Here is a 22,650-nt window from a genome sequence, read left to right on the forward strand (position 1 = left end):
TGGAGCTAGCCTACTGAAAAAAGCCCCCACCCCAATCCTCTCATGTTTGCCCCTCCCCCTTTTCCTCCCCAAGTGCCTGGTACATTTCTCTATGCCAGCAGGCTTTCTATCATCTGCAAAGCCTTTCTGGGATTCTGCTGGCATTCCTTTACCAGTTTCACGGGGCTTTCTTTTTCTCTTCCTCTTTATGATTCTGATCATTGTGGGACATTGTAGGCAGTGCTGTTTAAAGAAATAGTAATATGGTCATGGTGTGCTCACAGACCATTAGCGAGAGCAGCTATTCAGGTCTTTGATGCTGCTTGGTTTTTCCTTGCAACAATATCACAGCAAGGATGGAGCTGCATTAGTAAAGTTTAGGGGGAAGGGGAAGAGTTTGGTAGAGAAACAGTAGGTGGTGCTGCATGGCAAGGCTCAGGCTTGTAGACTGGCCTCTGAGCAATGCCAGCACAGCAAGAGCAGGTAGTGCTGCAGGTCAGGGATAGAGTATAGGCAGTCCCCAGGTTAAAAACGAGTTACGTTTTTAAAGCTGTTCTTAAGTCAGATTTGTATGTAACTTAGAATTTGTAGATTTTAAGATTCTTGCTGTTTACCTCTGCGCCCAGCTGACAAAAGGGCCAACTGTCCTAGCAGTGTTCCCTCTAAGGTACAGCATGCATAACCACACACTGTTCTTAATGTGGCCATGAATCATTCCTGAATCTGCTACAGAAGTGTAGGAGTCTTTGCCACTGGAAATACTGCTCAATGAAATCAAATGAAGCCTCAACCACTTTCTTAAGTACGAGTCTTACTTAAGTCGGGTGTCTGTAACTCGGAGACTACCTGTACATCCCTGTCAGACCTAGGTAGGCATTTACACCAGCTACTTACAATTTGTGCAAATAATGTGCACTATTATTGGTGAAAAATGTGTTTTTCTGCACATTTTAATTTTTTAATGACATGCAACAACAAGAGATATGTTGTTGACATTCCTAGTATTAGGTGCCTTGTACCTCCTCCCTCCCCCCTTAACTTCAAGTCCCCTGGGTACCCTCCTATGAGTTTGATAAATTCATCACGATCATCTCAATGCCTCCCAGAAACTTGCACAATTGGGCATCATAGATTTAAATATGAAAACTTTATTTCCCAGAAAAGCAAGTTCCAAAAGCCACAGACTTGGGTAAATGGGCTATTTAGAAATTTCCACTCTCCCTGGTGGTTCTTTTTTGAGTTTTTGTGGCTCTCAGAATCTATTGCTTTGCTTCAACTACAGGTGCTTTTTGCTGCTCCTCTCAAAGCTTCTGCCCTTGGCGACTGCCTAGTCTTGGCTGATAGATGAATCAGTCCTGAGGGAATTTGTGTTTATGAACATGCTCTATCCTTACAGACTCAGTTTAAAAAGAGAAAAAGAAGACAAAAATCTTTGCACATCGACTGCTTGTTTTTCAAAGAACATATTTCTTTTTTTTCTTTTTCATATGCTTTGTCTTCTGTACTGTCTGTCATACTTTTTTGTGGAAGCTTGTTTAGCAGTTCCCAGCCATTAGCAACCACTACAAAATAAGCAGGTGAAGGTTGCACTGAGTTTTAAAGCCTGAACAAAATGTCCCAGTGGAGCAGGAGCTGCATTAGTGACTGCTGTTCTCTTCCTGTCCTATTAATAAGTCCCTAGTGGCAAAGCCTTTCTCAATATTCTGTCTTCTTCTCACGTCCCATTGGGAATGCCAGATTGTGGTCAGTATCGATCAGCCACTCATCAGAGCCAGATTCAATCTAAGGTTCACCCTCTTCATGCTAATGCAGACCGAAAGACTCGGGGGGGGGGGGGGAGGGAGAGAGGGAGGGAAGTTTTTATTTATTTATTTTTCTATACTGTTCTCCCAGGAGAGTTCAGAATGGTTTACATGAATTTATTCAGGTACTCAAGCATTTTTCCCTGTTTGTCTTGGTGGGCTCACAATCTATCTAATGTACCTGGGGCAATGGAGGGGGGGAGATTAAGTGATTTGCCCAAATACAAAACAAGTCCCACCAAAGGGTGCTATTATGGAGAAATAGTAAGGAGGAATGGTCTCAGAAACCTATTTGGATAAGGATATTTTAGGTTGTAACAATTTTTTTTATTAACATGAAAAAATATAAGGCACGCATTAGTGAATACAGCAACAACAAACGCCAGCTCAGAGAAAAAGATACATCGGCTGCATACACCAAGACAATCATACCAAAGCATGTCACAAACACCAACCCAAAAAATCTCCCACCATCTCAAGGTCCCGCCTCCCCCCAAACCTACCCCCCATCAACACCCCCCCCCGACCCCCCTAAGGGAGTGGAACACCGGACATAGAAAAGCACAAACCCAATTCCCCCCCCCCAGGGTCTGAACTCTGATGACCCTAGGGCGACAAACCCAACTAGGCATCCCCCTCCCTCTAAGCAGAGCCCCTCCAGCCCTCTACAACCCCCCCCCCCCCCACAAACCCCCCCCCCCAAACCCCAGAGCAGAGAGACGTCGAGATCCAGAGCTGGCCAGGAGAAAGCCGCTTCAAGTCAAGGTGTTCAGGAGCAGGCCACGCCCCCTAGGAGACAAGGAGTTGACATATGGGTCCCAGATCAGCAAAAAGCTCCGCCGACGCTTAAGGGAAACCCCCACCTCCCGGGCCTCACAAAGAACCAACTCATGGAGAAGAGCCCTCAAATGCCAAAAAGACGGAGGACTCGAGGAAGTCCACTGCTGCATGATACAACGCCGGGCCAGGAGACACACCTTACGACACAGCCATCGAGCCCCCGGAAGCAAGGAACGAAAAGCTCCCGGTAGATCCAGTACCACCTGCTCAACCGTGCCCTCCACTGACGACTCCAAAAGCGAGTTCAAATAGGAGACAACCTCAGCCCAAAAAGCCTGCGTACACCAACAAGTCCACAATGCATGCGCAAACGTGTTCGGATCTCGACCACATTTAAAACACAGGGGAGAAGCAACACCCCCAAATTTAAATAATTGAGCTTGGGTGATATACCCTCTATACAAAATGCGAGCATAACATTCCTGCAACACAGCTCCTTGAATTAAACGCGGCAAACCTGCCAGATTCCGGGAAACCTCCCAAGTACCAAGGTCTAAATGGAGCTCTGAGGCCCAACTATCCCGAACCCCCGAACAATGCCTAGGAGCCTCAAAAGGAAGCAAAGCCCGATATAAAGCGGACACTGAAGTCTGAAAAGGCTCCACCTGGGCATACAAATCCCTAATACGAGCCCCCAATGGGTGCCGAAGGGCAGTCCGGGAAAGCGTGAGAATATAATGTTTAACTTGACAGTAAGCGAAAGTGTCCCCCCAGCAGTGCCCCAACCGCTCCCTCAAATCCGCTAAAGTGCTCAGGTCCCCATCGACGGTCAGCAGATGTTCTACCAAATAAAATCCCAACGTTTTCCAACGACGGAAATTCGAATTGTCCGAGCCCGGTACAAAATCTGGATTGCCCATCAGGGGCAACAGCGCAGTCACCCGCGGGTCCCCCCCCAGGCGCCGAACCAGACCCTCCCACGCCCCACGCATGGAAGCCAAAAGAATTGAACCCCGAACCTCCCGTGGCAAGGCCCCCCCCGGCAGGTGAAGCAAGGCAAGGAGAGAATACGGGGCGTATAAAATAGTCTCAAGCGAGGTGGGGGTATATTGAGAATCCCCAAACAACCAATCCTTAAGATGCCGCAAAAGACATGCTAAATTATATAAACCAAAATTCGGAATACCAAGACCTCCCTGCTGCCACCCCCCCACCAAAAGATCATAACGCAACCGAGGTTTCCTCCCACGCCAACAAAACCTAGCCAAAACCCGTCTCAGGCTCCTCAAGTCCTTCTTGAGAAGACGCAGTGGGAGAATCCTGAGTACGTAAAGCCACTGGGGAAAAATGACCATACGAATCACCGCCACACGCCCCAACAAAGAAAGGGGGAAATCTTTCCATCGATCCAACTGCTGCGACGTGCGATCCAAAAGCGCCCCGACATTCAAAGAATAAAGACGACCAAGTGAAGCTGTGAGCCGAACCCCTAGATAACAAAAGGAGTCCGTCGCCCAACGCAGCGGAAAGGAAGCCCCCCAGTTAGTCCGCAAGATAGACGAAGTGGGCAAAGCCTCTGACTTCCCCAAGTTCAAACGAAGACCCGCAAAGTCCCCATACTCCTGAATCGTTTCCAATAACGCCGGCAACGAACGCTGCGGGTCCGTAAGATGAACAAAAAGATCATCTGCAAAAGCCGCCACCTTAAAGCAAATGGAACCAAAAGAAACCCCCTGCACCTCAGGAGTCGAATGAATCGCGCGTAGCAAAGGATCTAAAGTGAGAATAAACAAAAGCGGGGACAAAGGACAGCCCTGTCTCGTTCCACGGGAGATAGCAAACAACGAAGAACTGCAACCGTTCACCAGAAGGGCCGCTGTTGGAGAAGCATACAAGGCCCTCAATGCCGAAACAAAACGGCCCGCAAACCCATACTTGGCCAAGGTGGCAAATAAAAAATCCCAACGAACCCGGTCAAAAGCTTTTTCTGCATCAAAGCTGACCATAAGCGACGGCAGTTGGCGGCGCGCACACAACTCCAAAGAGGCTAGAATGCGTCTCAAGTTCTTCTCGACCGAACGGCCCCGCACAAACCCAACCTGAGCCTCATGAAGAAGCGCAGGAAGAACACAAGCCAACCGATTGGCCAGAACCTTAGCCAAGATCTTCACTTCGCAGTTGAGCAGAGAAATAGGGCGATAGGATTCCACCCTAGTGGGGTCACGTCCCGGCTTAGGCAGAACTATAACGTGAGCCAAGTTAAGATAAGCCGGCATAGCCTCCGCATCCACCATGACATTGAACATAGCCGTAAGCGGCGCGACAATTTCTTCCCGCAACAACTTATAAAATTCTGCCCGAAAACCGTCAGGGCCCGGCGCCTTCAAGGTCGGGCTCCGACGAATAACCGAATCCACCTCCTCTTCCGACAATGGGGCATTCAGCGTTTCCAAATGGGCCGGGTCCAAACCAGGTAAATCCAAAGAATCCAAATACAGCTCCCCCGGGAGACCTTGAGTCGAAGGCTCTGCATACAACTCAGCATAGTAGTCCCGAAAAGCCTGACAAATGTCCGCATCCGCTGTAATAGGCCTGGAATCCGAAGAGGTAAGGGCTACTATTTTCTGTCTACTCTCCCTGTGAGAAATCAAACGAGCTAATAGGCGGCCACATTTGTTACCATAAGCATAAAGACGATATTTGTAATAGGCCAGGCTCTTAGCTGCCCGCTGGTGAAGTTTCTCATTCAGAGCGACCTGCACCTCCAACAAGGCCCGCCGGTTGACATCAGTGGGCTGACGTCCATACGCTCGACGAAGATTCCCCAACAACCGGGACAAACGAAAAATTTCCCGATCCCGAGTCTTTTTGGCTTGCGAAACATAACTAATAATATGCCCACGAAGAACCGCCTTAGCGGTTTCCCAAAAAAGAACAGGGTCCTCCCGGTGCTGATCATTATGATAGCAATAATCTTTCCAGCGCGCCACCAACGAATCATAGAATTTGGGATCTTGGCCGAGCCAAAGAGGATATCTCCATTGACGGGACTGCGAGGACTGCCCCGGGGGCGTCCACTCCAGCCACACCCAAGCGTGATCTGAAATCGCGTAGGGACCAATCTCCGCTCGCTCCACCTGAGAAAAAACAGCCCGCGAAAGAAGCAAGTAGTCAATACGTGACTGCGTGGAATGCGCCCGTGACATATGAGTAAAATCTTTCTCAGTCGGGTGCAAAATCCTCCAAACATCCTCCAACTCCAACAGCTGACAGAAGGAGGGGAGCCCCCTGCCGTCCTGAGCCCGGCGATTAGGGACCGCAGATGATCTATCCAGAGAGGGGTCCCAAACCGAGTTAAAATCCCCTCCCAACAACATCGGCACACCCTGATGGGGCGCAAGGATCGCCTGTAAACGCCTATAAAATCTCCGATCATACGTGTTAGGAGCATAAACACTACCCAAAAGAACCACAGACCCCGCGATCTGAGCCCTACAAAAGATATATCGGCCCTCAGAGTCAGCCCCCACAGAGTCCAGACTAGCAGCAACCCCCTTACGAACCAAAATAGCCACCCCGCATTTCCGGCTGGAGCCAGCCGCCGCCTTGCACACAGCCACCCAACCCCGCCGGAGTTTAGCATGCTCCGCCGCAGTAAGGTGTGTCTCCTGTAGCAATACAATATCAGCCTTGAGGCGTTGTAAAGCTTGAAGAATTTTAGTACGCTTCACCGGGGACGTGACCCCCCCAACATTCCAGGTCACCACTCGAACCATGGAAACACAGAAAACAAAAACACCAAACAAAGGTGAAAAAATTCCATGAGCACTCCAGAGCACCGTCCCAGCAAGCGGGCTCCTGAGCACTGCGGTGTCCCACCAAACCAACCTCCCCCAAGCCACTCCGGATCAAAAGAAAAACCGACATCCCCCTGCTCCGAATCAAACCCCCCCCCTCCAACCCCCCACCCCAACCTCCCCCCCCACCGCCCCCCAAACCCCCACCCCCCAAAAACCCCCCCAGTGCGATCCTCCAAAGAGGACCCATCACATGAAGACGCCAGCCTACCTGGACCACCCCCACTAAAAGCCCCCATGAAGCAACCTACCCCCGATACCAAGAGCAAATCCCCCCCATCTATACCCTCAAAGAGCAACAACCCAACCCCACCCGCCTCAGGGTCCCCCCCACCCATAATCTGGGAAGAGGCCACCACATGTCCAGCCCACACAAACCTTCCCCCCCAAGGACCCAACCACCCCCTCATAAACACTCAGCACTCTAACTCCCCTTGCACTCCCCACACTCCACTACCCCCCGACCCCCACAACCAAACTCCCAAAAACTCAGCCCCCCCGTGTCTCCCGAGCCCCCCAACAAAGTCCAATCATAGTCCAAAAAAAGATCCCAACCAAGAACAAAGGCAGACGAAGGCAACCCGGGGAACAGGGCAAAAGCAGCAGCCTGCCCACCAGAGGACCGCTGAGGAAGCAGGGCACTCCCAGAGCTCCGCAAACTCCCCTCCAAGACTCCAAGCGGGGGGCAGAGGGCCCCACAGAAAATTGATGAAAAAGCGGAGGGGGGAAAAAGCCAATATCATCAAGGCTCCCCAGGTTCAAATGTCACTGTCCGCCAACAAGCAGCCGCGTCTTCCGAGCAGTTGGTCACGGGGCAGTAGATGACGGAAGGCCACCACCGCCATCCAATTGGGCCAAGTAATCCCGGGCTGCCGATGGGGACTCAAAGAAGCGAACCGAGCCCCCCTGGGAGACACGGAGTCGAGCAGGATACAGTAGAGCAAACCGGATCCGACGAGTGAATAAGGCTGAACAAACGGAGCTGAAGCCCCGACGCCGCTGAGCCACCTGGGGAGAATAGTCCTGAAAGCACAATACTTTACGGTTCTCATAAGTCAGCTGACGACCTCCTCTCAGCGCCTGCAGGATCGCGGACTTGTAAGCAAAGTTGAGCACTCGGATGATAACCACTCGGGGTCTGGCTTCCGCGTCCCGCCGAGTTCCAATCCTGTGGGCCCTCTCCACCCGGAAGCGACCCAGCGCAGTCGAGAGCCCCAAGGACTCTGGGATCCAGCGCTCCATGAAGGATTGCAAGTCTGACTCCCCCAAAGACTCTGGGAGCCCCACAAAGCGAAGGTTATTTCTTCTGGCCCGGTTTTCCAGCTCATCCACCTTGAGCTCCAGAGCCTCCAGGCGCTGCAACTGCTGGCTCTGTGCTTGTTCCACTCCACCCACGCGGTCTTCCACCTCGCCGACCCTGCTCTGGAACTGCTCCAGGTCTCTGCCTACACCATCCAGCTTCCCCTGCAGCCGCTCCAGCTTGTCATCGAGCGGCTTGAGCCGCTTCTCCAGCACGGACTCCAAAGCCGCCGTTACCTCCGTGGTGATCTCCGCCACCCACGACGGAGAAGCTGAAGGCCCCGCTGGGCTGGTGACCGCCGCCATTTTTTCTTCAGCGAGCCGGGCGCGTTCTCTGTGCGGTCTGATTGATTTTGCCGCCATACAGCCCCGCTCGCACTCCACAACACCGGCGCCGTCTCCAATTAGCCCCCAGCAGGGAAACAGCGGTCTGACGGGGGCGAAGAGTCAGCTAAAGTCGGGCGATTCCAGGTAGGCGGCAGGAGAGACGCGAATCACCGTCTGCTCCTGAGCATAGCGTCACGTGATCCCCTGGATAAGGATATTTTAATCCAATACCAAATCATGTAGGTTGATCGTTTCCATTACTGACCAATTATTAATGTTGATTTGTGTTTACATATTTTGACATCTCCCGCCTTTCCTTCAAAGTATACATATTGAGATCTTTAAGTTTGTCCCTATACACCTTATCACGAAGACTACACACCATTTTAGTTGCCTTCCTCTACACCGACTGTATCCTTTTTATATCTTTTTGAAGGTGCGGCCTCCAGAATTGTACACAATATTCTAAATGAGGTCTCACCAGAGTCTTATACAGAGGCATCAATACCTCCTTTTTCCTACTGGCTATATCTCTCCCTATGCAACCTAGCATCCTTCTAGCTTTCGCCATCACCTTTTCAACCTGTTTGGCCACCTTAAGATCATCACATACAATCACACCCAAGTCCCGCTCTTCCGTCATGCACATAAGTTCTTCATCCCTAAACTGTACCGTTCCCTTGGGTTTTTGCAGCCCAAATGCAAGACCTTGCATTTCTTAGCATTAAATTTTAGCTGCCAAATTTCAGATCATTCTTCAAGCTTCGCCAGGTCTTTCTTCATGTTATTCACACCATCCGGCGTGTCTACTCTATTGCAGATTTTGGTATCATCCGCAAAGAGGCAAATCTTACCTGACAACCCTTCAGCAATATCATTTATAAAAATGTTAAAAAGAACAGGTCCAAGAACAGAACCTTGAGGCACACCACTGGTAACATACCTTTCCTCAGAGCGATCTCCATCATTACTCCCCTCTGTCGCCTTCCACTCAACCATTTCCTGACCCAGCCCATAACTTTGGGACCCATCCCAAGGGCACTCAGTTTATTTATTAGACGTCTGGCACTTAAATTTATACATAGACGCTGCTAGCTATGATTCTGTAAATGGCACTTAAGTGTGATTGACATGCAGCCGGCACCATTTATAGAATCAGCCCCTAAGTGATTAACAAGGGTTTGAGTGAGTGGTAATTGTTAGCACATGGCCATAATAGAAAAAGAGAATAAACAAATACAAAAGAATTGGCAAAAATAGTATTTCACTCCCTCTAGGAAGACACAGTAGCAGATGGAGTATTCAGGAAATCAGTCAACTATCAGTCAGTTAAAGAAACATCAGTAAGGGCAGTACAAGCGGTTAGCACCGGGCAGGGGGGCTCATAACATGACAAGAATCAGACTAAAAAAGTTTCCATAAGCCCAGCCCTGTACATCACAAAATGTCTCTAAAACTGTATCCCTTAAATTTCTTTATATAATTTAATTTAATTCAAATTTTATTTATAAAATATAAAAAGTCTGCAATAGCTTACTGTAAATAGTAAATACCATGTACCAATAACAGCCAGTATTTTATTTTTTTAATACCACTTATAGCCTAAGTGGTTCACATTCAGGAACTCAAGCATTTTCCCTATCTGTCCTGGTGGGCTCACACTCTTTCTAAAGTACCTGGAGCAATGGGGGATTGAGTAACTTGTTCAGGGATGGGTCACAAAAAGTACTGTGGGATTTGAACCCACAACCTCAGGGTGCTGAGGCTGTAGTTCTAACCACTGCATCACACACTCCCTCACAGATTAGCACAGGATGGGACGATGACTGAGCAGCTCATGGGCAGAGATTAGGCATACACTGTACGTTGCAGTTAGTATACTATTAATTAAGAACATAAGAACATAAGCATCGCCTCTGCCGAGTCAGACCAAAGGTCCATCATGCCCAACAGTCCGCTCCTGCAGCGGCCCCCCCAGGTCAATGACCTGTGAGTGATCTATTACTCTAAAGCATTTGTACTGTATAGTACCCCTCTAATTGTACCCTTCAATCCCCTTTTCCTTCAGGAACTTGTCCAGTCCCATTTTGAAACCCAAAATCGTACTCTGCTCTACCACATTCTCTGGAAGCACGTTCCAAGTGTCCACTACCCTCTGAGTGAAGAAGAACTTCCTGGCATTTGTTCTGAATCTGTCTCCCTTCAATTTTTCCGAATTCCCTCTAGTTTTTGTTGCCCCCGCCAGTCTGAAGAATCTGTCCCTCTCTACCTTCTCTATACCCTTCATGATCTTGTAAGTTTCCGCTTTTCCAGGGAAAAGAGCCCCAGCTTCTCTAATCTCTCGGCATACAAAAGGTTCTCCGTGCCCTTTCTCAGTATGCAATTTGCATGGTTGTCCTTAATGCTGTTCAAAGAGGTGTCATGAGTTGCATCTGTACTAACTTTGCTTGATATTAAAATGTGGTAGGGAACTTGTCTGTGTGGTAACTGAACACACTCAGAATAGTTACCACACAACCTTTGCCCTTACCGTGCATTAGTTTTTCCATCTAACACATGACAAATGCAAACATGTGCACCGTTTTAGGAAAAGAACCCAAAATGCATTGCGAGTTTTATAACCATCCCATGCAATTTTATTTCCTTTCTCTTAATCCAAAAAAATGCTTATGCCCCCATGTGGCACTAAACAAGTTTCAAGTTTATTAGGTTTTTATATACCGCCTATCAAGGTTATCTAAGCGTTTTTTACAATCAGGTACCCAAGCATTTTCCCTATTTGTCCCGGTGGGCTCACAATCTATCTAACGTACCTGGGGCTATGGAGGATTAAGTGACTTGCCCAGGGTCACAGGGAGCAGCGCGGGGTTTGAACCTACAACCCCAGGGTGCTGAGGATGTAGCTCCAACCACTGCGCCACACACTCCTTACAGCCTCTAACAGCCACTGTGAAACATAAAACATCTGTATGGTAAATTACTTTGCAAAAGCCTAGCTGAGCAAACCCTGATGAGAAAATGGGCTTTGCAGGAATACGGTCAATTGGTTGTCACCCTAGGAAAAAAAAATGCAAGCAATGGAAATGGCCATAGATGATTCATTACCAGCAAAGACAAAAGGAATTAACCTGTGCACCGCCTCCCCATCCCCCGCTCACTGTTAAAGCTCAGAAGATCTCATTTTAAGTACAGCTCTCAGAATCATTGGCATTTTTATTCAATAACAATGTAACATCTCCCAGTCAATAACAGCCAGCCCGTGCTCAGCGGTCAGACTGAAGACCACCACTGAAGCTTCCCACAAATGGCATCTGCTACTGCCATCTGTGATTATGTCTGACACAGATGTGCATTCTACAGATGTTCAGTCTGCTTGGAAAGGGTAAGTGGAGAGAGAAAGGGTGAAACAATGATGCATGCATTTGAAACGGGTAAAGCATTAAGTCTCACTGATGTGCTTATAATGGATTCTCTTGCAAAAAGCAGCCCTAAACAATACCCTGGCATGGCTGATCTGCTCTATTGATATTTATAAGTTCAATTACCAAGTATGATTACTATTAATATTGCTCTTGTGTGCACAAATTGCTTTTCTGCTATTATGAAACAAAAAAAACAGAGACACTCGAATATAAAGAGCTGTACAGTAGAGTGTGTGGTCTGAGATAATGATTTTTTAATGATCAAATGCTAATTCTCATTCCACCAAAATAAATTTTTATACACGCAGTGATGACCCAATATGAGACTTTTAGAATGGTTTAATTCATGGGGAGAAAAGCATATTTCTTTTTAACGATATAGGGACAAGTAATGAAAACTGATCACCAGCATGATTTGCATAATGATCAAAGAAAATGTATACGACTGCCCAATGAAAAGTTAATATGAGAAGCTTGGAGCTGCTTTCTCTGTGGCTAACATTTCAGAACAAAACAAAAGCAGAGTTTAAATAATCAAGAGGACCTTTTGCTAAGTTGTCGTATAAAATGGCCTTAGTGTGCCTGCACCCAGAAAATGGCCGATTTCCTATTGTTTTCAATCAGTGGTCATGTACAAATATTAGTGCACCAAACCCAAGCAAGTAGAATCCAAAATTTCAAACTCAATAATCAACTTTTCTACTACAAACAAACACACATGGCATAAGACCTACACCAGTGTATCACAAACTGTGTGCGAGATGCTGGCGAGGAGGAGAAGAGCCCACGCTGGCTGACTGCTTACAGGACTTAGTCCTGTAGGCTGTCAGCCGGCACCTCTCTTTCTCACCGGTGTCTCTCCTCCTCTCCCCGCACCTGTCCTCTGTCAGTAACCCCTAACGGCATAAAAATAGGCTCAGGGCTGCAGCTGGAGAGCCTCTTCGCAAGCGCAGACAGATATTCATGTCCAAAACACCTTTCAAATACTGTATGTAAGGTACATAAATACCAAAATTGAATATACCTTGTTTAAGAGTGAAATCAAACAATATTCAATTCACAAAGATAACCAATCTCAAGTGTCTGCAGTCAGACCTCAGAGCAAATCATGAGGAAAAACTCAACGCAGACTATCATTGATCGTTTTTTATCTCAGTTTTTTGTCTCAGTTTTACCAAGTGCTGTAAATTTATAAGAATTGACTAACTTCGTGAAGAAGCCCGATGTAACATTTTTTTGGGCGAAATGGAGATCTTCCGTCAAGCTAAGTATTATTTCACTCCAACTATAAATATAAATTTACAGCACTTGGTAAAACCGAGACAAAAAACTGAGATAAAAAACGATCAATAATAGGCGAGAGCAAGCAGAGGGGGTGGGGCTAGGGTGGGATTGGGGGCAGGACTGGGGCATAACAGGGCATGAATTGGTGGAACTGGGATGCCTGGGGGGGGGGTGTCTAGGGATCTGGATTTTGGAAAATCTGATAACCCTAGGTTGACCAAATGTGACTCCAGCTGGATTGGTTTATTTGTATTACTATGTGTTATTTATTTATGAAATAAATTTTACTTGTTAAGCACTTACTAGTTCAGCTGTCTTTTGCTCTATTTTTTTGATCTTTCAGTTGCATTTAGATTTGCCTCTCTTGTGTATTGGACAAAGTCAAACATGACATCTTGCAGCTAATTTTGTTGCATAAGTCCTATTCATTTACTGCTTTTAAAAGCAACTAAAAAAATGAATATGGCAAGAGCAAAAGTTAGGACACTCAGGGCTAGATTCTCAAAACTTCACGTAAAAACAGATGGGTCGCTGTCGCAGCCATTATTGTAGTGATTTCAGAAAGGCGAGTCATTCTAAAAAAAACTATGCATGCAAATGAGGTTGGCGGAGAATAGTGAAGATTTGCTAAATTTACATGAGATGAGTCACTGGTGATAATGATCAGCACATGCGCACAATACACTACAAAAGAGGCGTAAATGTGCACATGTGGCAGGAATTGCAATGCTGTAAGCACACAAATCATGTGTGTGCCTTATTTGAGCATAATATATGCTCATGTCATAGGCACGCGATACATGCAGTTGTAGCCATTGGGCGCTCGTGTCGCAAAAAAAAAAAGATAAAAACTACTATAATTGATGTAAATCTTGTAATTTGTTTTTTTATGTCAAATTTTATCATGAACCACAGTCAGAAACACATAAGACATGGCTATAATACACGTGCTCAAGAAGCGTGCTTTTGTCCACCCCTCTCCCCCCCAAAAAAGACCATAATTTAAGTGAATCATATAATTTTTTTATTTTGTTTCATTAGCCACAGTCAAAACGCACTCCAGAAATGTGCTTTTCACAGTGCTGGCACAGTACCGACATCCCTGGACCAGTCGCTGATTTTTGCTTGCCAAAAGCTGACACCACGCTTGGAGAATCACTCGGCGATGTTGAAGAAAGTACCGGAGTACTCATTTAAATATTGATGAGCCAATTTGCATGGCAGAATTGGAAACTGCTAGGAAGCTTGGACTAGAACACGGTAAGTCATTTTGATAATCTGCTGCTAAAATACATGCATGCTAAACCGGCTGGAACCAGTCTGTACTATACATCAGGGCTATGGAGTCAGAGTCGAAGAGTTGGAGACAATTTTGGGTACCTGGAGTTGGAGTTGGAGTCAGTCATGGGTACCAGAAACTGAGGAGTCGGAGTCAAAGGATTTATCTACCGACTCCACAGCCGAACATGGGTGAAAAGGACCTCCTGGCTGTACCTAATCCCTTTGCTAGGTGGACTTTGCAAGTCTGGAAAGGGGATGCATGACAGTTATTGGGGGCTACATCATCTACCTTTGAGGTTTGCCCCTGATTGTGTACCGGGTAGGGAAGGGGGGATATTTCAGAGATGGGAATAAAAAAGGTTGCAGTACTTTGGCCAATTCCTGGAGGGGGAGTCCATTCGAGCATTTCCTGTGCTTCAATCTCAGTTCCAGCTGGACTCATAGGGCTGTGGAGTCAGAGTCGAGGAGTCGGAGACAATTTTGGGTACCTGGAGTTGGAGTTGATGTCGTGAGTACCAGAAACTGAGGAGTCGGAGTCGAAGGATTTATCTACCAACTCCACAGCCCTACTTTACATCACTTCATTTGGCAGAAATAATAGCTTCCAAGTGTTTCCTGTAGCCAGTTAAGAGTCTTTCAATTCTCCCTTTTGGGATTATTTTTTCCTGCTCTTCAGAGCTCTTTTAGCTCAAAAATACTGTTAGGTATCTTTGCATATGCTGCATGTTTGAATTCTCCCCAATGGATTTTCAATAATATTCAAGTCTGAGGATTGCAAAGGCCATTCTAAACCCTTCATCTTTCTTTCCTTTAAGTACAGTATTTAATGATTAATCTAATGGCATGTTTCAGAACATTGTCTGGATAAAATAGCCAACCTTTTCACAGCTGCAGTTTCTTTACTGACTGTTGGACATTAGCTCCTAGAATATGTTGATATGTAGCTAAATTCATTCTTCATTCCACCCACATAATATTTTTCTATGCCAATGTCTGCTACATAATCTCAAATACTGTATAATAGTTCGTCTCAGACTTTATGCATGGTAAGGTGTCATTTTCTTCAAGTACTTCACTCTTTTTCTTCTTGAAATATATCATATGTGGTTGTGACTAAAGAACAGTTTTTGTTTCATTAGTCCAAAGCACTTAAGTTATGGTATGTTATGTTATATTAGTCAGGTTTTCTAGTTCACCTTTACCTATTCAGTTCAAAGTCAGATTACATTACAATATATTGTATCAGTTACCCAGGAAGTTACAATGGACAGTTTGACACGGACATTCAGTAGAGTTGCTAGTTCAGTACCCCCTCTGAATCCACGATTTCAGTACCCGCGGATTCAGTTATTCACAATTTTTTAAAAAAAAAAGAAATGCTGCATCCTGGACCTTCCTCAGACCTTACCTGGTGGTTTAGCGGCAACATGGGGCAGGATCGATTGTCCTACGCTCCTGCCTCCTACAGAGCCGTCATCAAAATGGCTGCCGTGAGTTCCTGTTTTAGTCTTGAGACTACAATGCAAACTCATGGCAGCCATTTTGATGACGGCTCTGTATGGGGCAGGCACATAGGACAATCGATCCTGCCCCGCGTCACTGCTAGACCACCAGTTAAGGTCTGGGGAATGTCTGGGATGCAGGAGGGAGGCAGGGATGGGTCAGAGCCGGCCTTGAAAGTTATCTGCAATATTTCAATATTAGTGGGCCGGCTCTACCTCTAACCCCCGTGAATATTGAGGGTCTGCTGTACAACTCAGTATCAGAGCCTGATCAAAGGGGGGAAACCGACATCCTCACGCTACCACCAACCCAGCCTGCCTCCAAGCCTTGATCCGGCCCCACCGAGCGCGAGAGCCTGCTCCGCCCATCCCAGGCCTGCCGGGAACAGTTTTAAAGCCGCGGAGGTGAACGGCCCACAGCCGTTCGGCGCGCCAACTAAGGCGCATGGCAAAGGCGCATGCGCCTTAGCACGCACCTTTGTGAAATGACTGTGCAAAACTGTGCGAAATGACTGAGACCCAGACCACACGATAAGTACACCTTATTACCATTAAAAGGATAGCCAGCTGCTGCATGTATAATCTACAAGAATAACTTGCATGTGTAGCCTGTTACTGCACGTATACCTTGCTAGTATTAACCTGCATGTATAGCCTGCATCCTTAGCCTGTTACCGCATGTATAAACTGCATGTTTAGCCTATTACTACATATATAGACTACAAGCATAGCCTGTTGCTGCATAGCCTGCAGAGACCACAAGCATAGCCTGTTGCTGCCCACTGCACAACCTGCAAATATAGCCTGTAAGTATAGCCAGCAAGTTTAGCCTGTAAGTATAGCCTGCTATTGCCAACTACTGCTTACATAAATTCTGCTACTGCTGGTCACTACCTGATACTATTAACATTAAGCCTCCAAACTACATGGCAATTTTTAACAAACACCAACTGCTTTTAGGGATGCTGTACCTAATCTGCTCCAGATGCTGGGGGCAATGATGATAAATACCCTCAACCAAGTCATACCTACCCCTCTTGGCACAGACCAGCCAAACTGACCAAATCAACAAGCTCCCACCAACTTCTACAAAACCATCCAGAACAAGGTCCATTTCAAATCCCAGTGATAAACACCACCTGTAAACCCCGCAAAACATACAGAAATAGGACCAATAAAAACCAATAAAACCAATAAAAAACTAATATGTATTGAAACTCCTACCCCAACAAACCGTGAGAAACAAAGCACACATAATAAACAACTGGATAGTGCAAGCAAATCCGGACTTCCTATTTCTGACAGAAACATGGATGGTCTCTGACACTGACATTATCATGAAAGAAATTCTACCACAAGGATACAAAATACTCCCACTATCAAGAAGCTGGAAAAAAAGGGGGTGGCCTATCAATTATACTAAAAGAATCCTTTGACTACAACAAGATAGACTCCAAATCTTCAGAAAACCTAGAAATACTAACTTGCAAAGTGACAAACACCCAATTAGAAGAGTCACTACTTAAACACTATTTTATATCCCTCCCCAAAAATGGTCAAATGCCAGCGAAGAATTCTTCAAATTCTTAACCATAAACACCCTAAAAGGATCGTATAACCTATTTCTGGGGGACATAAACATACACCTAGAACAAATGGGAAAGCCAGAAGTAACCGAAATTAACACCTTCCTAACGTCACTTGATTTCCCAATGTCAGACACAGAGATAACACATGAGAAGGGACACAAACTAGACATAGTTACCTTTTCTCAAAAAGACACCCTGACCCAAAGATACAATACTATACAGGGGCCTGGGAAAAATGCATTTGGTCAGACCACTATATTGGCAAATTCGACCTACGCTGGCAGAAGAAGCGATCACAACCAAACTACAAAAGCGAAAACACAAAAACAATAACCAGTCGTGGTATTATAAACCCAACTGAATTCTGGACTCACTATGAGTTACGACCCATAACCGACGAAATACAGGATTTCCCAACATGATGGGGAAAGTTCAGCAAAGAACTATTAGACCAATTGGCTCCATACCAAACATACAAAAAGAAAGAAAGAGCACTAAATGAATGGTTCGATTCAGAACTACTAACCAACAAACAGGAACTAAGAAAACTGGAGAGAATCTGGAAGAAAACAAAGAAACAGACAAGACAAACTGGAAAAAAAAATGAAAATATACAAAACTCTGATCAAAGAAAAACGCACAAAGCACTACACACAGAAAATAGGTACAACAAAAATAAACAGTAAAGAATTGTTCAAACTAGTAAAAACGTTAACAGACACAATTCGAATCCTGAAAAAGGATAACGAAAGCACTGAATCCGCTCAAACCCTAGCCAATTTCTTTAAAAATAAAATCACAGACCTTAAAGCAACTATACCTACACCCAAAACCAACACAATTTTCTAATTTGGACCCCACGAACAGGAATCCAAGGCAGGCATGATCTGGGAACACTTTGAGTTCCCAAACTGGCATCAATTCTTAACTTTATTCAATAAATTCACCAAGTCAAAATGCCTACTTGACGAATGTCCCTCAAAAATCATGACAGTTGCTCCACCAGACTTCAAAATGGAACTATTCGATTAGCTAACAACTACCCTTACGAACAGAATATTGAACAAAGAAATGGGACACACCTATCCCCAAAGATCAGAAAAACTCAACAGCACTGACATCCAACTACCGGCCTATAGCGAGCATCCCCTTATTCACAAAACTACAGGAAGGATTGGTCAAACTACAGCTAGTGAACTACCTAGACAAATTTAACATCCTCAGTGAACACCAATCAGGTTTCAGAAAAGGATACAGCACGGAATCAGTCATAGCTTCCATAATAAACCACCTCTATGATCTTTTCAGCAAAGGCAAAAGTGCTCTGATTCTGCAACTAGACCTTAGTAGTGTGTTCGACCTAGTAGACCACAAAATCATGCTACTATGCCTAGATGCAATGGGGCTCTCAGGAAAGGTAAAGAAATGGTTCCAAGAATTCCTAACAAACAGATCCTACCATGTAGCCAGCAATGGAAATTACTCCAACCCATGGAAAAACCCCTCGGGGTGCCCCAAGGTTCACCACTATCACCCACACTGTTCAACATCTACATCGCATCCTTAGGTCATCTACTACAAAAATTAAACTTAAAGCATTATATATATGCAGACGATATATCCATCTTAATCCCCTTAAACGACATAACAAATGAAATTATAGATAACCTCTCTCACATAATGATAGAAATCGAAAAATGGACAACCAACTTCAAACTGAAACTAAACACAGAAAAGACAAAAGTCTTCTTGGCAAGCCCCAAGGACAAAATAACCAGAACATCGCTAAAATTAAATGACCACGAATACCCAGTCTCCAAAACCATAAAAATACTGGGTATCACACTAGATACACATTTAACCATGACTGACCACACAAACTTACTGGTGAAAAAATTATTTTATACGCTGTGGAAATTAAGGACCATTTAAAAAATACTTCGACACAACATCCTTTAGATCAGTGGTTCCCAACCCTGTCCTGGAGGAACACCAGGCCAATTGGGTTTTCAGGCTAGCCCTAATGAATATGCATGAAGCAAATTTGCATGCTTATCACTTCCATCATATGCAAATCTCTCTCATGCATATTCATTAGGGCTAGCCTGAAAACCCGATTGGCCTGGTGTTCCTCCAGGACAGGGTTGGGAATCACTGCTTTAGATTACTGGTGCAGTCTCTGATCCTATCTATCCTGGATTACTGCAACATCGTTTACCTAGGTATCCCCAAAAAAACAATACAAAAATTAAGAATAGTGCAAAACACTGCAGTTCGCATGATCTTCGGACTGAGGAAAAATGAACATATTAGCCCTTACTACAAAAAATTGCACTGGTTGCCAATAGAGGCGCGAATACTGTTCAAGTTTGCATGTATCTGTTTCAAACAGATCTGGGGACTAGCACCTTCCTACCTACTACCACACTTCACACTACACAACCGCACACGAACAACCAGAAACTGAAACATCTTTACATACCCAAAGATCACAAGCTGCAAATACAAATCCTTTTAGACAGAATCTTCATGTTCCAAGCAAGCAGATAGCAATCCTGGCTGGGAAACTACATTAATAGTGCCAGGCAGACCTACGGCGCATACCGAAAATCAATTAAAACCGTTCTATTTGACAAATTCATCTCCTAAACAGATGCCCTTTACCCACGATGATATTTCCCCTTTGCCAACCTCGATGTAATTTCTTATGTAATTCCTATTTCTTATGTAACATTTCACTTCTTGCATTCTATAATTCGCTAATTCTTGCATTCTGTAATTCGCTGATTGTCCAGCCTTCTTTCAATGTGAACCATCTAGAAGTCTTTCGACTATGGCGGTATAGAAAAATAAAGTTATTATTATTATTATTACAGTTATTAATACAGTTAGCTCATAGTTACAAGTTTAAGTAGGTCATCGTTGTTTCATTGTTATGTCCCAGGAGTTGCATTAGACAGTTTAGAAATGGGCTTTTACAATTACCATATATATATATGAATATAAGCCAGCCCAAATATAAACTGAGGTAAACTTCCCCCCTCCAAAATATAAACTAGGGTCTTAATATTCAAATGCCCTGCCAGACTCTGCACCCTGTCCATCCTCTCTCCCTGCCCCTCTCCCTCCTTTCCTTCCAATACCTTGCAGGCCTTCACTAGGCCTGCTGTAAGACCTGATAGGCCAGAACAGGAGGGAACCTCACTCCTGGTCTTCCCACACTCCTGCCCCATGGAAAGTCACTAGTGAATGGCTGCTAGTACTTATGGAATGAGAAACTTCTAGCAAGAGTGCAGAGATCTTTAGGAATGAGGATCCAGGGGCTTACTTAGGCCACTAGGAAAATCAGAGATTGGTGGTCCAGGAATCTACTAGGGCCACCAAAATGTATTTATTTATGGATCTAGGATCCCACTTCCACCACCAGGTATCTTTGGTAATCAGATATAAAATGCCACACTTCACCTTGTATCAACCTTTTATATCCATACTTAGGGTTACCAGATTTTCCTTCGGAAAAATCCGGAACCATGGCCATGCCCCCAAGACCGCCCAGTTCCACCTCTTCCCTACCTTGTTCTGCCCTCAGCCCCACACCCAGACGGCATCCACATATGGGCGGACACAACGCAGTGACATCACGCGCATGCATGTGCATGACATCACCACATTGCGTCCATGAATGCACAGGAAGCTTTTCAAAACCCAGACAAAATGCTGGGTTTTGAAAAGCCGGTCGGATCCCCGGACATGTTCTCAACAGGAGGACATGTCCGGGGAAATCAGGACGTCTGGTAACCCTATCCATACATCTTTTCTTCAGCCCTGAGCTGGTGTTATAAATTATTATTAAATAGATGGAACCCCACCAATAATATATATCCCTTTCTGGCATAGAGAAATATATATTATAAAGAACTATTAATTTGGGGAAAGTTAGCTTGCTTGATTAAAATTTAGCTCTATAATAATGTATAATATATGTGAGTATTTATTCAAGAACTAAGACTCAGAACATTTATAAGCAAACTGAAAATTTATTTAAAAGCATTAAAATCAAGCAGGTAAAGCATTACAGATAAACTAAACTAAACCTTAAGTTTATATACTGCATCATCTCCACAATTGTAGAGCTCGGCACGGTTTATAGGAACTTAGTAGGAAGAAGGAACTTCATAGTAAGGATTACATGAACTTAGTATAAAGAAGGTTTAAAGGAACTTAGTATAAAGAGCAAACACCGTAGTAAGGGTTAGAGGAGGAATATAGAGGGAAGAAAGTGTTATATTTTTGAGAATAGCCAAGTTTTCAGATGTTTACAGAATAGTTGGAAGGAGCCCAGATTCCGAAGTGGGGTAGTAAGGTTATTCCAAAGCTCAGTGATTCTGAAGGAGAGAGGTGTCCCTAATTTTCCAGCATAGATGACGCCTTTTAATGAAGGGAAGGATAGGATCTTTTTAAGCAAAGATAATAGGATACACTCAACAAAATTTCTCTAAGGTTAAATTATTAAATTTACTCAGAAAAAGTCCTTAGAAGGCCGCATGGTAGGGCCAAGCTGGAGAGCTAAGCACATGGCTAATCACATGGCCGATGAGAGATGTTGCAGCATGGAGATCCAGGAAAAAGAGGAAAGGAGCTGTTGCATCTTGATCCAGCGAGATTGTGGTCCAAGGGAACATAAGAAGTTGCCTCCGCTGAGGCAGACCATAGGTCCATCCTGCCCAGCGGTCCGCTCCCGCGGCGGCCCATCAGGCCCATTACCTGAGTAATGGTCTATACCTATCTATACCCCTCAATCCCTTTTTCTTCTAGGAATCTATCTAAACCTTCTTTGAAACCATTTAATGTTTTCTTGTCTACAACAGCCTCTGGAAGCGCGTTCCATGTATTCACCACCCTCTGAGTGAAAAAGAACTTCCTAGCATTTGTTCTAAACCTGTCCCCTTTCAATTTCTCTGAGTGCCCCCTTGTACTTGTGCCCCCTTAATTTGAAAAATCTGTCCCTGTCTACTTTTCTATGCCCTTCAGGATCTTGAAGGTTTCTATCATGTCTCCTCCGTGAGAGCGGGCTGCTGGGCTTGATGGACCATTGATCTGACCTAGTAAGGTTATTCTTATAAACTTATGTTAATACAAAATCGGGAAATCACATTATAATAATAATAGCTTCAAATAAAGTATTACTGTTACAACATAAAGAAGCTATTTCTACATAAATACATTGTTATTTAAATATATTTTTTATTAATCATTTCCTGTGTATCACAATACAAAAAATCTCAAACACAACACTATAAATCACAAATTTAAGCCTAAAAGATTTTTTTTCAATAAAATTGAGAACCTTATCTCTCAAACAGTCATACATATGTTGTCCATTCAATGCGAAAAAGTCAGTTCATTCAGGTTAATCCATAACCTTATGGGCTCCTTTTACAAAGGTGCGCTAGCGGTTTAATGCGTGTAATAGCTCCTTTTAAGCAGGCGGTAATTTTTGGCCAGCATGGGGGTTAGTGCGTGATGAA

Source organism: Geotrypetes seraphini, chromosome 13, assembly GCF_902459505.1.
Source record: "Geotrypetes seraphini chromosome 13, aGeoSer1.1, whole genome shotgun sequence".
NCBI lineage: Eukaryota > Metazoa > Chordata > Amphibia > Gymnophiona > Dermophiidae > Geotrypetes > Geotrypetes seraphini.